This window comes from Macaca mulatta, chromosome 9 (genome assembly GCF_049350105.2).
Source record: "Macaca mulatta isolate MMU2019108-1 chromosome 9, T2T-MMU8v2.0, whole genome shotgun sequence".
Taxonomy (NCBI): domain Eukaryota; kingdom Metazoa; phylum Chordata; class Mammalia; order Primates; family Cercopithecidae; genus Macaca; species Macaca mulatta.
The window spans coordinates 66,261,736-66,282,374 of NC_133414.1; the positions used below are offsets into that span (position 1 = coordinate 66,261,736).

General features: G+C 37.7%; 1 long non-coding RNA gene across 1 annotated transcript in view; it reads right to left on the reverse strand.

Moving 5' to 3' along the window:
- The window catches only part of LOC144331397 (uncharacterized), a 62,723-nt gene that overhangs the window by 29,024 nt on the left and 13,060 nt on the right, over nt 1-20,639 (reverse strand). The window contains exon 2 of the long non-coding RNA XR_013398496.1: nt 20,469-20,580. This is a non-coding gene — a long non-coding RNA (uncharacterized LOC144331397). The remainder of the gene's footprint in view (nt 1-20,468; nt 20,581-20,639) is intronic.

The following is a 20,639-nucleotide window of genomic DNA, read 5'->3' on the forward strand; positions in this document are numbered from 1 at the left end:
CTTTTCCTCCCTGTCAATTCCTCTGTGTTCAGAACTTTACATAATAATAACAGTCTGAGACAAACAAGAAGAGGAAAGTAAGTAGTGAAAAATAATCTCCACTCAAATACAGTGGCAGACCTACCATGTGCCGTAAGATGGAGAGCCAAACATAATCAGTGAACATCCTTAAAACTATCACAGAGAAGTAGGGTTTTTGCAGTGAAGAGTTTGTTCTTTAGAGTTAGAAAGAATTAGAAATGTAACCACTACTTATTTTGTTTGATGACCTTGGACAATTTAATTTACTACTTTAAGTCTTGGGTGTTTCTCCTTTAAACGTGAGATAATAAAAGCTACTAGCATAGTCATTGTGTGAGTTTCTTCTTCTCTATCTAAAAGCTGCTTGGAAGGGAAATGGGAGTCTGCAGCATTGCCTCTTTACTCATCCATCCCCTCCTAATTCCCTTTGCAAAAACGTAGCTGTTTATAAAATGATCACTTAGCTTGTGAGATAATTATTGGGTCAGGAAGAAATCAGTGTGCACTGAAATGCCCTCAAGTATGTTTCAGCATATTTGCCACAGCACAGAGCTCGTTGGAGAATGGTACCATTCCAAGATATAGATACAGGGTTCACAGACGTGGGACTCAGAAGCTTAGGCTCAGAACCTAAATCCCGGGCTCCAATCCAGATTCAGTAAATTGTCCTGCATTGCAGCATTAGTCACTGCCCAGCTGTTAATAATGTGGTTCTTTTTCACATTTTTCCATCTGCAAAATATGAATAATGATAGTACAATAGTTTCCTCTTATCTGCAGTTTTACTTTCCACGATTTCAGTTACCTGTGGTCAACAGTGTTCCACAAATATTAAATATAAAATTCCAGAAATGAGCAATTCAAAAGTTTTACATTGCATGCCATTCTGATGAACTCTCATGCCATCCAGAAGCACATGAATCCTCCATTTTTCCAGCATATCCACGTAGCACATTCCACCCACCCGAGTCATTTAGTAACCTTCTTTGGTTATCCGATCAACTGTCACAGTGTTGCAGTACTTAAATTCAAGTAACCTTTATTTTATTTTAAAATGATCCTAAAGTACAAGAGTAGTTATACTGGCATACTTTTGTAATTGTTCTATTTTATTATTAGTTATTGTTATTCATCTCTCACTGTGCTTAATTTATAAATTAAGCTTTATTATAGGTATGTATGTACAGGAAGAAAAAAAAATCTGGTATCCTTGATTTCAGGTACTCACTAACTCACTAGGGGTCTTGGAATGTATCCCGTGTGGATAAAGGGGGAGTATTGTACCTATATCAAAAGTAGTTGTTGGATAAATTGAGTTAAAGCAGGAAAAAGGCTTAAAGGAATGCCTGACATAGAGTCAGTGCTCAATAAGCATAGACTGAATCAACTATCGTATGAAGCGGATTATTACAATTCCTGTATTAAAGATGAGGACACTGGAGGCCAGAGAGATTATGTCACAAGTAGAAGGTACTAGAACCAGCATTTGAACCAGGCCAAGTGACTATAAATTGCATTAGCAAATGTTATGCACTTTTGAATAGGGAGGGTATAGAAAAAATAGGCTTTTGAACATTTCCTTCCTCAATTCTCTGTTGCGCAAATAAAAGGGAAGAGAAGGGGTGGGTTAACTTTCAGTAACACAGCGTGGCACATACAGATTCATTTCTACATTCCGGTGAAATCAGTTGTCAAAAGAATTGAATGGGGTTTAGAGTGAAAACTGAGCCTGAAAGACTGGTAATGTTTACCTCTTATCTAGATAGTCACTGGCTGTTTCTCTCAAATTCCAGTTATATCAATAAAACAGGTAATTTGCCCTTCTTTGAAAGTGAGGAGGAGGAAATGAGTTTGGGAGCTTAAGAATTATGAAAGCAGCTACTAAGCCACTGTGGAGAGAAATCAAAGATTGCTTGGAATTTTGCAAAACATCCATGTCATCATTCATGGTGCAGACTCCAGTGAAAGGAAAAACATATAAAGAGGGACAAGAGAGAAAAGATGAGGATGTGTGTGTGGGGGTGGAGAGAGAGAGAGAGAGAGATTATGCAAAAAAGCCGTAAAATTTCCTTATGAAAACCTGCTTCCATTTCAGCAGAATGCATCAGATAAAAGATAAGCACTGAAGAGAATCTAAGTTCCGTGTTTTCATTTTGTATCCAGGGTTATACTTTAACCACTGATTGACAGTTTGCCATGAGCTCAGACACAGAATGCAGGTCAGCCTTCAGAGAGGCATTTTCTCCTAACTCCCCCAACTGAGGGATGCACCCACTTTCCCTGTCTCCTGGCTAATATTGTGATTATTTAGCCCAGCCAAGGCAGCACTGTACCTGACATTTTTCTAAAAGCCAGTTCCTGTACAACTCGGTTATTCTTTTCTACAATTTAAAAGTAAAATGTGGCCATGCCAGGGGAGAATTTTTAATTCCAACGATATTACTTGATTCACATATAACACATGATTTTTTTGTGCACATGAGTCAGGACTTTTGACTTAAAATAAGACCATCTTCCTCACCACCCTTCCACCAGAAAATTCCAGTGTCTTGAAATACGGTGTTAGTGGGAAAGAGATGCAAGTGTGACCTATACCATGAAGCTATCTTCAGGACCTATAGTAGCGAAGCTCATACAGGCTTTCATTTAAAGACAGTATGAGAAAATTTATGTACATAATGTTAAACAGGCTCTGCTTATTCTGCCAGATGGAAGGGTAGTTCAAAGTAAATTCCAAGTTCCATCCTGTAGATTTTACAGGAGACTTCTGGTATAAGCCATTACACTTTTCCATTCTTTGTTCTTGCATGGTATATTGCAGCAGCAGCATATAGCACCTAAGAAACACACATGAATGCTGAAGAAAAAAAGAGAAAGAAAGAAAGAAAGAAAGAAAGAAAGAAAGAAAGAAAGAAAGAAAGAAAGAAAGAAAGAAAGAGAAAGAGAGAGAGAAAGAAAGGAAGGAAGGAAAGAAGGAAGGAAGGAAGGAGGAAAGAAAGAAGGAAAGAAAGAAAGAAAAAGAAAGAAAGAAAGAAAGAAAGAAAGAAAGAAAGAAAGAAAGAAAGAAAGAAAGAGAGAGAGAGAGAATACTGTTTTTCTTTGGTTCCATGAATGAAAAACTAAACACTTAAAACATATTTGTGATGCTGAATTAAGCAAGATTCCAGATAACAGTAGTAGAAAGGTACTGGCTGAAGTCCTTATCAGAGAGGTGCCAAAATGTGACAACTGTGGTTTATGGTCAGGGCCTTACATTTTTGGTTCCGAAATTCATTTTTTGTCAGCACACAGAGATCAGCATCGTTAATGACTTGAGACACACTCACCAAACTCATGTGGGGCTTCTGTATAAATTGGTTACTGACTTCACTGAAAAATAGAATGGTATGAAAAGTTTATGCCCATATTAGCATGTTTGCCTGGTAGAAAACTACATGTGAAATCGATTCATTCATTTTCTGCTTGGGGAACACCTAAAGAAAGCAAGAAAGGTGAATTTTCCTTACAACCTCTATCACAAAATAATAGTAGCATACACATTCATGATAATTAGCTATTAATAATACTATGGATAACAAGAATAATGATAGTGATTATTACTATATACTATATAATAATGGTTATTCTTGTTAATTTTAGTATTATTCCTAGATAATTATAGTATGAAATAAGACTCCTTGCTTATTTCATTAACGTTTTAAGGAAAGGACTGTGAAATATCTGTGTCAGTTGATGGAGTGTTTTCTTCCTTGGACATTCCCGAAGATAGTCACAAATCTTTGTTCTCTGGACATCCCTTTATCTGGATCTCTAATTTTATTCTTCCCTTATATGTGTTAATTTTGTCAATAATGCAAAACTTTGCTATATTTCCTTGGTTTGATCCCAAATCTTCTTTATTACTTTGACCATAGAGGTGACCTATCCCTGAAAAAGAAGGTTGACTATTAAATTCACCTTTGGTATTTTACTTTCTAGCTTTACTCTCAGAAAGCATCTAGTTTTCTGGGCCCCTAGTTATTGACTTCATCTGACTAAAAGATTTTCATCAAAAAAATTTAAAACCTAGTTGCTCCACAGAAAATACACAGACTGGAAAAAAAAGGATAAAATATTAGTTATTTATAATCTTAAATACTTTGAAAATGAAAAATAGATACAATGTTCTTTTTTTGTCAAGTATATAATGAGAAAGGTTACATTAGTTATGCATACTGTTAATTCTTACACTGTTAATTCTTCACCACTGTAAAATGCAAAAGGCTGTAAAATGTAAATAAGTTTTGTCTTTATAACGAGTATTGGTAATAAATTTTTAATTCCTAAGGAGAGTAACATCAGCAAGATGGTAGAATAGGAGCTTTCTACCTTATTCCCTTGCAAAAGCATCAATTTTGACAAACACCCAGGAATAAGAGTACCTTGGCAGGAATCTATGAGTCAATGGAGGAGTCCCAGTACACACTGAAGTAAAAAATCTAAGAATAGATTCATTGAAGGGGGTGCAAAGGACATTTTCACTTGACCCATGTCACCCTATCTCCTAATGTGGCACAGCTCTGTGCCAAGATAGACTCCGCTTGGCCCATGATTTCTCACTCAGGGGAGAATAAAAATGTGGTGAATAAGTGTCTGGTTTTCCCATCCATGCAAGATGCTGCCAATAGGCCCACTTCTTTCTTGCTCCACCCAGGAGACTGAAGTGCTGGACATAGCTAAGTAGTTGGAAGAAGCTGGGAACAGAAGAGAGGCCATGGGCCGTACTAACTGCTCAGTGGACTCAATCAGGCAGCTCATCCATGAGTGGCTTAAAATATCTCACCTGTGGACTCCCCCACAACTGGCCCATAGGCAACTCGAATTCTGCATGCACCTCACCACTCTCCTCAGGCCAGCTCTCCAAGCATGCCCTTGCAAATGATGAGCACAAGACAGCTCTGGTACAGACAGTTGGTTTGACTCTGTGGGACTGGGACAAAGCACATAAACTTGAACATTTCAGGGCACTGTCCTAGGGAAAACACATGGGAGGCTTTCAGCACCTGACCTGGCTTTGCAGGATGGAGGGAAGGCAAATGATCTTAAGAAACGCCACACCCCAAGAGGGAACAAGAGGTGTGGAGTGGGTATACCCATAGAAAAGGTCTCAGAATTCCTAGCTGAGATATTTGGTGAAGGCGTTTCTCTCCTGAAGCCAGTCAGTACAAACTAGAGGAAGTTACTGCTTCTTCAAATATAAAGACAGCAACACAAGACTTCAAGAAACTGAAATGCTCAAAGAAACATGACATGACAAAAGGAATACAACAATATTTCAAGAACTAGCCCTGAATAAATGAAGATCTGTGAACAGCCTGATAAGAAATTTAAAATAATTGTTTCAAAAATCAGTGAGCTGTAAGAGAACACAGACAACAAGATCAAATAAAACATACATGAAGAAAATAAAATGTTCAGTGAAGAGACAGGAAAAAAGAATTATTGGAGCTAAATAATACAATGAGTGAAATGCAAAAATACAACACAGAGAGAGAATCAACAGCAGACTTGATCAACAAAATAAAGAATCTGTGAACTCAAAGACAGGACATTTGAAAATACGCAAAGAAAAAAAGAAAAAAAGTACGTGAAGAAATGCTTACAAGATTTATTGGACACCAGCATAGAGCTAACTTTCACATTATGAGATTTCTAGAAGCAGGAGAGGGAGAGAAAGAGGCAGAAAGCTTATTTAAATAAATAATAGCTGAAAACTCTCCAAATCTGGGAAGAGATATGGACCTCAAGGTACCTAAGCCTGAAAGTCTCTAATAACATTCAACCCAAAGAAGACTTCACTAAGTCCTAAGTAATAAGACCAATTGTTCTTAAATTCTAAATTCAAATCCCAGCCCTGATACTTAATAGCCATGTAACAATGGTCAAGTAACTTATTCTTTTTTCCTGTTATTTATTTTTATTTTTAATTGTGACAAAATATACATGACATAAAATTTAACTTTTTTTTAAAATTTTTCTGAGATGGAGTCTCGCTCTGTCACCCAGGCTGGAGTGCAGTGGTGTGATCTCTGCTCACGGCAAGCTCTGCCTCCTGGGTTTACGCCATTCTCCTGCCTCAGCCTCCCGAGTAGCTGGGACTACAGGTGCCCGCCACCACGCCCAGCTAATTTTTTGTATTTTTAGTAGAGATGCGGTTTCACCGAGTTAGCGAGCATGGGATCAATCTCCTGACCCCGTGATCTGCCCGCCTCAGCCTCCCAAAGTGCTGGGATTACAGGTGTAAGTTACAGCGCCCGGCCAAAATTTAACATTTTAACCATTTTTAAGTGTACAATTCTATATTGTTAATTATATTTACGTTGTAACATTATTCTCTTTGCCTTGGTTTTATTATTTAAGATAGCTGGCATACTAATGATATCCTACTTCCTTTGTGCTGCCATAACATAATATATGAAACTGGGCAATTTGTAAAGAACAGAAATTTATTTTCTCACAATTCTGGAGGCTGGGAAGCCCAGGGTCAAGGCACCAGCAGGTTCATTGGTGAGTGCTGCTTTCTCCGCTTCTAATATGGTGCTTTGTTGCTACCAGAGGATGAAAGTTGTGTCTTCATACGGCAGAAAAAATGGAAGGGCAACAAAGGGGCCTAGCTAGTGTTCTCCAGCCCTTTTCTAAGGTCACTAATCTCATCTATGAAAGTGGAGCCCTCATGGTCTAACCATCTCCAAAAGGCCCCCCCTCTTAATATTATCACATTGGCAAATATGTTAACAAATAAATTTTGGAGGACATTCGGGTTAGAGCAAATGATGATTTATTGTACTTGGTTGAACTTGGACATTTGATTTGTGGCCTAGAGAATAAGGGAGATTCAGAACTAACTGTTCCCTTCATTATACTTATGAACCCTCTTGCAGATGCTTTCTGTTATCACAACTTTGCCGTCTGCTAGTTAGTTTAGTACTGAAAAGAAGAAAATTCTCATTCAACAAGAAGTTGCCCAGAAAAGGATTCTGGGATTACTTTCACTTGGAGATCATACCATGATTCTTGGGAATTTGAATTGCTTATTTTGGCAGAGAAGGTGAGAGTGTCTTTTATTTGGTTGAATGATATCTGCAACTTGTTAAGCATAAAAGTGTTAATGTTTTAGTGCGGAAGTTTACACATATTTACAGAGGTATAAATGGATGCTGAGTAGGAAAATGTTGGACCATAACAGTGATTAATTTGTCTCTCAGTCCCAAATCTTCTAATATATATTTTCTTTCATGATGTTGAATCTAAGACTCTGGAAACTGTTTCCCTTTTGCCATCTGTGTTAGTTATATATTGTTGTGTAATAAATTATCCTCAAATTTATGACTTATAACAGATTTATTTTCTGACAGTGTCTGTGGGTCATGAACATGGATGCAGCTTAGCAAGATGCTTCTGCCTCAAGGTCTTTCAAAGTTTTAATCAACATTTCAGCCAAGCCGCATTCTTATCTGAATGCTTGACTGAAAGAGAATCTCTTTCAAGCTCACATGGTTGTTGGCAATTTTTCACAGGCTGTCTGATACGACCCTCTCTATAGGCTGCTTGCATTGTCTTCTGACATGGGAGGTAACTTTCTCCAGAATGTTTGCTTCAAGAGGGAGAGCAAGGAAAAAACTATAGTACCTTTTATGACCTCGTCTTTGAGGTTGCACACTGTTCCTTATAGTTTTTTCTATTTGTAAGACATGAGTCACTAAGTCCAGCCCACCACAAGGGGAGTAATCTTAGACCCCACTTCGTGAAGAAATGTATATTTAAAAATTTGAGGTCCAAGAATAAAACTACCATAGTGTACACTCTGGCTAATTATTTACATTCCCCTCATGTGCAAAATACACACACCCCCTTCTCAGGTCCCCAATATTCTGATATCATAATCTCATTATCTAAATCAGATCCAGGTATGCTTGAGCCTCTTTTTTGCTTGAGAGGTCATTTTTAAAATAGAGCTCCTTGAGTGCACTTTCTCCAAGCCTGAAGACCTCTGAGATAGATAAATTTTCTACCTCACATATTCAACATGCAACAGTGATGCAGGCAAGGAATAGCTGCTTTACACATTCTTGTTCAAGAAGGGGAAGAATGCAGGATTCAAAAGAATCATTGGCCCATAGAAAATCTGAAGTTCAGCTGGGCTAATAATAAAAGTTTTTCTTAGCCTGATCTTGCCCAAGAATACTTTTCCATGACTTTTGGTTCTGCGCTCTGAGTCACCCTTTCTTCTCTATGAAAAGTATTCAAAGTTGCACAGCATCATTTTCAGTTTACTTTATTTGTTAGAAGTGAGTCACTAAGCTCGGTCTACAGTGAAAGAGAGTAGAATTAGCCTCCACTTTTTGAAGTGATTTCTGGGTATATTTACAAATCACCACACTTCTTGTTTCTATTCCACCAATAAGGAGCACTGGAGGACAATTGGAAGGCAGAGGAAAAACAAGGGTTTCGTTTGCTTCTAGTTTGATTTCTATGCCTGTTAGCATTGTCCCAGTAGCAGCAGTTGGTTCCAGCCCCCAGCTACTTTCAGTACTTCCAGAATCAGCTTCATTTTTCTCTTTAATTTTACCAGCAACAAATGATTAAAATTCTCTCCACAGTGATCAGCGGCGTGGGTCTGCAGGGCTCCTCCATCATGCTCCTGGAGTACCAACACCAGTTTGGGGAAGAGGTTCTGAGAATCCTAGCCCCTACTCTTTGCCCTACTTCCCTGGGTCATAAATGGCTTCCTGGAATTATTATCTCCTTCAGTTCCTCAACACCTGTACAACCAATTTTGTATTTATTTATTACACTCTGTTGAAACACCTAGTGTGGTTTCTTTTGGGACACCAAGAAATGTATCTTGTGTCTTTTTCTTACTTGTTATTTGAAAAATGTCTCTAATAGCTCAGATAATAGGTGTGGCTTGGCTGCTTCCCATTGACTGGCTATTGGATGGGTCATTTTTTATCTACTCCCAGAAAGGACACTGGGCTAGGTTTGGGTTAGGTGTCCTAAAATTATACAAAAGTACATGTGAATGTCATATAATAAAAGAGGATCATAGTATTATGCCGTTTTCAAAGATATCTGTAATTCCAAGATTAAGAGCCCTTAGTTTAAGTTCCCCAAACTAGCTATCATGAGAAATATTTGGGGATCTTTAGAAAACATTGGTTTCCTGAGCCCATCCTGAACCAGAATGAGTCTGTGAATCTTTATTTTTAAAAAAGTTCCCCAGGTGGTTCTGATGAATTGAATCTATGGAACACTAGACAAGCATATTGCTGACACTGCTTCTCTCTATTCCTGTGATAACACTACTGCTTATCTTCACAGGCAGTCATGAGGATGGCTGCACAAGGCCCTTTTGGTTCAAAAGAACAGGAGCTTATTCCAGATAACTCATGAAATAACTGCCTTAGTGGTTAATAGAAGGATGCTAGTGACATTTTACCGAATTCCAAAGACAGGAACGGCTTTATAAGACACAGCAGTTGGGAAGTTGCCTTACTGCTGTCTCCCATTCAGGGTCCTCACTGACTCATCTTTGCTTTTCTCTGAGCACCTGTTGTGATTTCCTTTTCCTGCTCCTGCTTGCTTTCTGTCTCCCAGACATATCAACTTTATAGCCCATTCTAATTTGTTCTTTTACTTCTCAGCTAAAATTCTGTATGAGGAGTATGATTGGCTCAAATAATAGCTATCATTTGACCAGAGATTATTTTGCAGTCCATGTTCAGCATAAAGCTTACCTGAATTTATAATATATGCTCAAGTGATCTTGGTCTCTACGGAGGTGGTCGCATGAAAGTGAACACAAAGTTGAGGCTTGCTACAAGGGTGACTCAGCAGAGCAGATAGATGAATAAATTGTCCTGAGTAAACAAGATACAATAAAGCTTAGGAAAGTATAATAAAAACTTTAAAATCATATATAACTGATTTTTTTTTTTTTTACTTCTAACTCACCCTAGAATTGTGAGTGTTGCAAAAGGTCCATCTCATCTTTGACTTCTGTAAGAGCTAAGATGAGCTCTGATAATCATTATTTATTCTATCCATGAAACATTATATTTATTCTTACATAAATGTAAAGAACTGTTTTTTATTACATTAGGGAAATTGCCTTCTGTTCTTTCATTCCCTTGGGCTTCTGTTGTAGGAGCACAGGGCTTTAGGGTACTCCGACTGGTTGATAATCCTCGCTGGGTGGTAGCATTGGTCAATCCATCTAGCAGTTATGTCCATCTCTTCTCCATCTGAATTATGCATGACTCAAGAAAAAATCCTTCGCAACTTATAAAATCAATGGTTCTCTTATGAAAAGGTCTTCAAACTGTGAAAAACAATTCTCTACAGTGATATGCTGGCTTTTTCTTTCATTAAAAAATATCACCTGACATGAGTAGATTTTATAAATGAGGGTAAAATTTCAATCAACAAAAAGTTTTAGTAAATGGCATAGTTTGGGTAACAGAATTTTCAGTAAAATTGGATTTAACAAGAAAAGCATGTTTTCCCCTTGTTAAAATGTTTTTGGAGGAGGAATAAAGGCTCCAATTCCCAGGCATTTGGTTACCCTAACATTCAGTCTTCTCTAAAATAAGGCTCGTAGACCTAACCATTCTTTTCTCCCTTCTACTAGCCATAGTGGTCAATACGAGCAAAGATTGAGAAGGAGTTTTTTTGAAATAGAGAAGTAATCAGTTCATCCCTTCTTCATTCTTTCATTCCCAGTACAGCCTCACCCTACTTATCTAAGTTGAGAGTTTTTATCTCTGAGCCTTTTGACCCCCTCTGGATTTTACTTTCTGGCTTTTACAAAAGTGTATGGTTTGGGTTCAGGCAAGAAACTCTAACCCTATTTCATGAAGTATACCCTTTGCATTGCCAAGGACTAATGTTTTTTCAAGTATTTGGGTGATTCGTCATAGTTAATTGGCTTATGTTCATTTACTTATTTATCTTTAAAATCGCTCCATAATTAGGTAGGCTGAGAGGGAGAAGATTTTTCATTTGGGGGCCAGCTGGGAATCCAAAGTCCTAGTTGAAAAAAAAAAAAAAAAAAAACAGAAAAATCATCAATCTGAAAAGTGATTATGATGGAAATGGTGGAAATTAAGGAGCTGTAGACAAAAATAAACGAGTGTTCAAAATACTATCTTTGTTCCTTTGTCAAATATCATTTGACCGTATTTGTGGGAGTCCATTTCTGTGCTCTCTATTCTGTTCTCTTGTTTTATTTGTCTGTTCTTTTGCTATACTTGACTGTCTTCATTACTTCATTACTTCATTCTTTTCTATAAAAATTTATTTTCATAGGTTTTTTGGGGTACAGGTAATATTTTAAACAAATGGTACCAGAACCATGGGACTTTGCATGTAAAAATAATGAATCTAGACCCAGATATTACACCCTCACAAAAATTAACTCTAATGGACCACAGACCTAAATGTGTAAAATACAAAATTATAAAACTCTTGGAAGATAACACAGGAGAAAATTTAGGTGACCCTGGGTTTGGGGATGACTTTTTGTACACAATGCCCCATACAGGATCTATGAAAAAAAATTAAGTTGGACTTTGTTAAAATTAAAACTTCTATCCTGCAAAGGATAGTTAAGAGAGTGAAAAGACAAACCACCAGCTGGGAAAAAAATATTTATAAAACTCTTATCTGATAAATGACTCGTATCCAAAATATACAAAGAACTCCAAAATTCAAAAATAAAGAAACAACTCAATTTCAAAATGAGCAAAAGATCTGAACAGATATCTCACCCCCTCCAAAAAAAAAAATGTTAGCTAGATAGATGCAATTAAGCATATGAAAAGATGATCAACATGGTACGTCATCAAAGAATTGCAAATTGAAACAGTTAAAACAAAAATACTATGGCACACCTATTAGAATGGACAAAATCCAAAGCACTAACACCACCAAATGCTGACAAGGATGTCGAACAACAGGAACTCTGATTCATTGCTGGTGGGAATGCATCATGATACAGCCACTTTGGAAGACAAGAGTTTCTTACAAAACTAAATGTGCTCTTACCATATGAACCACAATCACACTCCTTGGTATTTACACAAATGAGTTGAAAACATATTTACACAAAAACCTGTGCATGAATATTTAAAAGAGCTTTATTCCTAATTATCAAAACTTGGAAGAAAACATGTTCTTTACTAGGTGAATGGATAAATAAATAGTAATGCATTCAGAGAATGGACTATTATTCAGCACTAAAAAGCAATGATCTATCAAGCCGTAGAAAGATAGAGAGGAACCTTAAATGCATATTATTAAGTGAAAAAAGCCACATGCTGTATTACTCCAAACATGACATTCTGGAAAGGCAAAACTATGCAGCATAAGAAATTTTTGGGGCAGTGAAAAATTCTGTATGATTCTGTAATGGAGGATATATGTCATTATGCATTTGCAAAACCCATAAAACATGCGACCCAAGGAGTGAACCCTAACATAAATAATGGATTTTGGTGAATGATGATGTACCAATATTGGCTCATTAATTCTAACATGTACCACACTAATGAAAGGTGTTCATGACAGAGAAATCTATGAGGGGGAGGTATGTGGAAACTGTACTTTCATCTCAATTTTTCTATAAACCTAAAACTTGTCAAAAAAGACATTAATTTTTTTTTTTTATATCCTAACAGAGGGTCAGAGGATGGGCAAACAAACCCCGGACAAAACATTGCAGAAAAAGAATAAAGTACAACAAAAAAAATGATTCTTTTTTAAAAGAAGAAACAAGTGATTAGGAGAGTCTTGTTCTGTTATGACTTGAACATGTTTATACACTGAAGGAGGCACAAGCCGATAAGTTGCTAAGAGAGAAGATCGGAATATAGTAAGATTTCCAAGGAGGATGTGAACTAAGGAAAGATGAAGGGGTTCACCTTGAACAAAAGGAGAGACAGCTAATTTCCTGAAGCTACGGGGTGAAAGGAGAGAAAGTTGGCAGTATAAATGCATGGAAGTGTGTAGGGGCAGGAAATTGGAGATGTTCAACTGGATGGACCCACTTTTCTCAGAGGAAAATTGGGGCAGAATAAGAGTCGTGGAAGACAAAATGTTTTTATGCCCATCCTGCCTGGAGTTGCTCAGTTTTCAATGGCCAGGTGAAAAAGAAAGACAAGAAAATGATTGCACTCAAAAAATATTTGTTATGTAATAAATTCTTGTTCAGGACACTGTTTGAAGCAATTTACAAATAGTATCTCATTTAATACTTGTAACTACTCTAGGTTGTATGGTACTGTTGTTAACTCCACTTCACAGGTGAAGAAGCTAAGGCACAAAGAGAATAAGTAACTGGCTCAAAGTCACACAGCCAGTAGATGTAGAGCCAGAATTCCAACCCAAGCAGACTGATTTTATAGTTCCATTATGTTGTGTAGTAGTAAAGTAAAAATAATGCTGCAGTATGTTATCTGAGGTTTTACTAGGACAAGGGGCAAGGTTTGGACCTTTATGTGAGTTGCATCTTAAAACTCTTTTTTCCATTCTTTACATAAGCCAGCCCCTTTTTAGTTGATGTTACATGGAACAGAAAGAAACAAAATATGCCGGACACTCCCAGAGTTGTCATTCAAAGCACTTAGTAATGTATTCACTTCTTGAATGATGCCTTAATCTGCTACTGCATTTTAATAAATAAATTCATCTTTATATATACAAAGCTATAAATCAGCTTTTTAAAATCTCACTTGCCCTCCTATACACTCTTTCCATCCACCTCCAAATATTAGGATTTTACAGAGCCATCAATTTCAGGAGTGTGCTGATGGGCTCCTGCAGCTGGAAACCTGGAAAAACCAGTTCCTTTCCTTTGCTAAAAGCACAGAGTAACTTGACACATTTTCTTCTCCCTGAAATGAAATCCCAGAAATTGGAGAAGGCTCTGGTGGTGATTGTATCTTGGATGGGTTTTAAAGGGCCTTTTGCCCAAGTTCTTTCCTGATCCCCATCTGATTCACAGCAAGGCTGAGCCTGAACCCCTGGCCGGACATTGCTGGCCCTCAGGCTCCATAACACACTGCTGGGCAGTAGTATCAGCTGCAATCTTTGGGAAGCATGAAAGAGAAAACAGGACTGAGTGGTATTTAGGGAACTAATCTCCTCCAGCCTAATTGTGCTTGTTAATTAAAATTGCTCAAACTGTCACTATGGGCAGATCCAAGAAGGTCCTGGTTGCCAAGGAGGGGGAAATATTGCAGCAGGATTGACTGATGTGCTGAGACGTATTTGACAGGAACAATCTTCTGAAGTGGTTGTGGTTAAAAAAAAAAAAGATTTTGGATTATGTTTTGTAATTAGCAAGAGCCAAATTACTTTGAGCCCTTTGTCTCTCTTCTGCCAAAGTGGCCTGTATAAATATTCTGAGTTGTACAAGTGATGAAAGATGGCACACACAGTTTGGAATTGTCATTCTACTTCTGTTGAAACCAGTTGTTGCCTGCTACGGTGTAAAACATGGACTGGGAATCTGATACTACTGGGTTAAAAAGTCTGTCTATGAAGATTCCTAGACACATGGCATAGAACCACCTATTTAGACTTTTCAAAATGTTGCATTTGAAATGCTAAAAATTGGGGGCATAATATTGCATATCTCAGAATTTCTAGGACTCGATAAGATAAGGTATATTATAAGCTTGTTTTGTAGTAGATATTTGATAATTTTTGCTTCTTTTTATCCTTCTTTTTTAGAGTAGGTTATATTTTGGAGAAAGATAAAGCACTTAAAGTCAAGACTGATAAATTAGAAAAATTTTCTTTTCACTTCAAAAACAAATAGTAGCTATAGTAGGCATAAGTAAGCACATACAATTTGACACATTCATATAACAAAATATTTTGAAACCATTAAAAAGCACATTTTACTAAAATTTAATTAAAAAACATGCTTATATGAAAGTGTTGTAAGAAATTTAAACTATCGAATTGTATGTTTTTATTTTTAAAAGCCTATAATTACTATAAACAGGGTTAATACTTCTTAATCCTTGCTGATGGGTTTGTAGAAAAGTTGTTGACTGGGTACAGTGGCTGTAATCCCAGCACTTTGGGAGGATGAGGCGGGCAGATTACCTGACGTCAGGAGTTCGAGACCAGCAGCCACATGCTATGCTCTGATGTATGGATGGTATAGGATCCCCATGTTTTGGCTCAGAAAAGCAATGGTAGCTTGTCTGGGACAGAATGAGCCACTCATAACACTTCTAGGTACCAGAGTCTAAATTAATTAATTAATATTAATTTTCTGAGTGAAACCTTACTGTTATAAGGCATAGTTTTGGGTCTTGATTCAAAGTAAATTTTCTCCTCTGAAAATCTGCTAGCAGAAGAACCATTTCATACTACATGCATACTGCCATTTTTCTAAAGCAGTGATACGAAGTTGGAGATAAGAGTTACCCCTTTAGGCCGGGCGCGGTGGCTCAAGCCTGTAATCCCAGCACTTTGGGAGGCCGAGACGGGCGGATCACGAGGTCAGGAGATCGAGACCATCCTGGTTACCACGGTGAAACCCCGTCTCTACTAAAAAATACAAAAAACTAGCCGGCCGAGGTGGCGGACGCCTGTAGTCCCAGCTACTCGGGAGGCGGAGGCAGGAGAATGGCGTGAACCCGGGAGGCGGAGCTTGCAGTGAGCTGAGATCCGGCCACTGCACTCCAGCCTGGGTGACAGCGCGAGACTCCGTCTCCCGTCTCAAAAAAAAAAAAAAAAAAAAAAAAAAAAAAAAAAAAAAAAGAGTTACCCCTTTATGAAAAGACATCTGCCTTTTGTTTTTCAGTTATGGCAATAGTTCATATTTTGATGTCTGATTCACTGCCTGGTATCATACCCCTGAGTCTCTGTAGTTTTGGGATGCTCAGCCTCAATCTCCTTTCTTAGAGGTAATTTTTTTCTTCTGAGGATTAATTATTTCTTTCTGAGGCAGGGCTGTTTTGCTTATAAAGTATTCCATAGAGTAAATACTCATCTGCCATGGAGAAGGATCCTAATAAAGCCTCGTTCTTCTTGTACAGAGAGCAAGAAGAGGCGGGCACATAAACCTCTCCCCCCGCACCCACATGTGCTCACAAAGTTTGAAGTCTCCATCTAACCAACTTACAAGGCAGCTAAATAAGATCAAATGAGGAACTTAATTGAAACTTTTTAAGAATAGTCACTTTTCCACTATGGCTAGATGGTATATGCATTGACATCTCACAGTCCAGGCATGCCATTCAGGACTGGAGGAAGGTCCCAGCCTTTCTAAAAGGAAATCTATCTGTTAAAATTGGCCCCACAATTGCTACAAGATGGTAACAGAAATGATCTTAATGGTGCATTAAGTCTCAAATTACTTAAGGTTACTTATCAGATCTCAGTTGTATGACTTTCACAGTGCGGGTTTCAGATTTCACACTCTCTGGGTTGGAGTGCCATTTAGAATTCAAATTGTCTTGCAGAAAATGCAAAAATCAAAGCAGATTCACACATGGCAATTTACCAGCTAACCCTTTTCATTTCAGATTTCTGATTTGCTTTCTGCTCAATTCTCTGACAAACAAAGCCACTTGGAATGGAACCTGTAGTGATAACATCATTATCACCACCACTACTGAATATTTTTATTATTGTCATCATTACTATTGTTATTTAGCCCAGGAATTAGCACTGCAAATGGTTCATTCCAAAATGATAACCAGTCCACGAGGCAGGTGGAAATGCCAGAACTGTGAAATGCAGTTTGAAGCACTGTATTATAGGTTAGGTCTTAGCAATCTACAGCTTAACCATAAGGCTATACCTAGGAACTTAAGCTATCTGAAGGCAGAGTACATTTTGCAGTGGGCATATAGAGGCCTGCATTCTTATTCCTGCTCAATAATAAAATGTGTGCATGCTCTACAAATCCTGATTTCCTCCTTTTATAGGCAGATGAATGTTGTGGTTAAAGGCACAGGCCTTAGACTCAGATTCAGAAGTTTGTGTCTTGCTCTACCATTGACTTAAATTTTCTAATGTTCACTTTTCTTATCTGTCAAATGTAAATAATAAATAACATTGTCAGGAAGCTTGAAGGAGGCAAAATATGCAAACGTACTTGACATATTTCAGAGTAAATGCTTAAAGTATGCTAGTTCTTGATTTTATTAAACTCATTGAGTGTGAGTGAGTGATATTGAACATTCTGTGATGATTGGATGTATATTTTTATTGAATGTACTTAGTGTGTATGTATCTCATAGATAGGATTTAACTTGTAGTCAGATAAATTAAGGCATAATATTCTCTTGATATTTAAAGCTGAGATCCTTAAAAATATATCAGCTGTAAATATCATGAGCCAACAGGAAACATACCAGGATTCTTGCCCATTCGTTTTCTTAAGATTTTGTGTGTGAGAAAACTGGAGTGAGTGGATTTTGAGAACTATGGCAGCCTGATATATTGGAGAGTCAGTCTGGTTCAGTGGTTTGAGGTAGGTCATACATTTATATTCTGTTCTGTTATTTACTAGCTCCATGACCCTGGGCAAATCACTTGGACTTTCTGAGCCCACGCATTCGCATGAAAAAAAAAAATACCTGGTTCGTAGGAACTGGGATGACAAATAAATTAGGTAATTGAATCCTGAGCCCGTGATACAATGCTACACATCTTGTAGATGTACAAAAATATTCATGAACGAAGTCAAGGTTATTAGGAAGTGGGATATGGGAAATAACCTTTAAAAAACATCCTTAAGACAAATGGGGTTTAGAATCAGAGTGTGGAAAGGTAATAAGACAGATGCAGAAAACAAAGCTGTGCTGTCATTTGTGATTTTCTACTCAGTTCTTAATCCCACTAAATTGCGTTTCTCAACAACATCAATAACAACTAAACAATTGCATCTTTGGTTTGCATAATATATTTTGCTTTAATCTTTCATTTTTATTTGTTTAAGTAAGCCTGGTTATTAAAGTTTTTTTAAATCTAAAACATGGTATTATTTTAATCCTCTGACTCTTTAAAAAATTTCAAAACAAACAAGTTTGAGACATTCCTTTAACTCCAAATATTACTTAGAGTAATTTCTTGAGATCAGATGAGATGGTTGCAGAGAGACAAACGATATAAGACAGAAAAATGAGAACGTGTGTGGAATATTATTGAGAGGAGAATTCTGGAGTTGAGAACTCTAGCTGTGTCTCAATTGAATCATAAGCAAAAATACCTACTGACCAATGGGAATTCAAACTCTCACCCACCGTGAAATTCTAGGGTGCAGAACTGGGAATCATCTATCACAGACATCACTTATAACATGCTTTCTGAACCATGAATATACCTCAAACCATGCCAGAAGTTCAGCATAGTCCCATGAATTTCTGTTTCCTCTGGAAGCCAGAAAGTTAAGATGCCCAACTCAGATCACCCACAGAAATTGTAAAAACTGGTGCTGAGATAGCTAAGGGGAAGGATGTGAGGAACCAGCCTTTGATCTGTCCCCTGAGCAAGACCTTAGAATTTGCCCATTATTTCAGAGGGTAATTCTATTAAATAGACTTTATTTTTTAGAGTAGTTTTAGGTCCAAAGCAAAATTGAGTGGAAGGTACAGAGATTTTTCATATATTCCCAGTGCCACACACATACAGCCTCCTCCATCGTCAACATTCCCCAGAAGAGTGGTTCATTTGTGATAATTGATGAGGCTACATTGATACATCATTAGAGCATGATGTGTTGATATTGGAAACTCATGGGACACTAGACCTAAGTCATTATGTTGCTGTGTGAGCTTGGGGAATCTATTTATCTTCTCTGAATGCTACTCTTCATCTGGAAAATGTAACGAAATATTATTTATACACAACATTGTTATTAAGTGGACTTGAATTATAAGTGATAACAGGACATATGTATTTGTTCTTTTTAAACAGCCCTATCAGTAGAGTGGGTGTATGTATAAGAGGGAATGGTGGTGGGTGTTTGTTGGTTTTGTGTTGTTTTGTTGGTTGCTGTGGATTCCGTGAGCATGGGTGTGTGGTACTAGGTAAGGTCAGCGCTCTTGCAGTGTGGGGACATACGTGAGTGGAAAGCTATCTGGTGTGGCTCCCTATCTGGTGTGGCTCCCTAGGAGCCCTAGTGTGTGATGGGGTTGAGGAGGAGCTTAGAGGAGCAATGGCCCATGATGCAAGCACCCATGATGATTAATTTTATGTGTCAATTCAGCACTCTGTGATAATTAATTGTATGTGTCAATGTCTAGCCAGATTTGACTAAACATTATTTCTGGGTGTCTTTGAGGGTGTCCTCAGTGAGCTTAGCATTGGAATTGGTGGCCTGAGTGAAGCAGAGGGCACTCCCTGGTGTGGGTAGGCATCATCCAGTTTGGTCAGGTCATAAATAGAACAAAAAGGCTGAAGAAGGGAGAATTTACTCCTTTCCTCTGCCTAACTGATTGAGGCAAGCTGTCAGTCTTCTGCTGTCCTTGGATTAGAACTCATACCATAGGATGTCGAGTTCTCAGGCATTTAGACCTAGACTGGAACTATAGCAACTACTCTCCTGAGTGTCCAGCCTGCCACCTGCAGATTATGGGACCTTTCAGTTTCCACAACTGTGTGAGCCAATTTATTTACACACACACACACACACACACACACACACACACACACACACACACCCTTGCTGTCAATATTTCTAGTACCACGGACTCTACTTTTAAAAATCAAGTAACTTCTTGAAGACTATATACCATAGTCTTTATACTATGACTATAAACCATCATTTTTACACTATAGTGTCTAGAATACACAATAGTGTAAAGCATAATACATTCTTATATAACTTCAAGTATCTCCCTATGGTAAGTAAGATGCTGCCATTTTACTGAAATATTCTGTACATTCATAATTCTCCATGCACATGTTTCTTTCTCTCTGTATCTGCTCTGTACCCTGAATAAGTTAGGGATAATGGCTCAGAAATTTCCTCTGACTGAACACTTACCACGATGCCATTTTCTTTTTTCTTCATGTATATATACACGTTTTTGAATTCAATCTTGATTTTACCTCTTTTAGGCCTGTTTCTTCTATTACTCTGATGTGTGTCTGCAATATGAGAACAGAAATCGTGTTTGTTTCCTGCCCTCTATCTCCATGGCCCCAGCGACCATATGGGACATAAGGAAGGCCCACAGGGAGTGTGTGTCATCTTGCTGTCCATAATGGGTGTATTAGAGTTCTCCAGAGGAACAGAACCAATTAAAAAATATATATAACATATAGTTATATATAACATTATATATGATATATGTCTCATATATACTATATATTATATTGTATATATGATAATATATTATTTATATATAAGAGGAGACTTATTACACTAATTGGCTCACATAATTATAGAATGAGAAGTCCCACAATCTGCCATCTGCAGGCTGCAGACCCAGAAAAGCTGGTGGTGTGATTCAGTCTGAGTCTCAAGGCTTAAGAACCAAAGGAGACAATCTGAGGGCAAGAGGAGACGATACGAGATGTTCCAGCTCAAGCAGAGAGGCAGAGAAAAA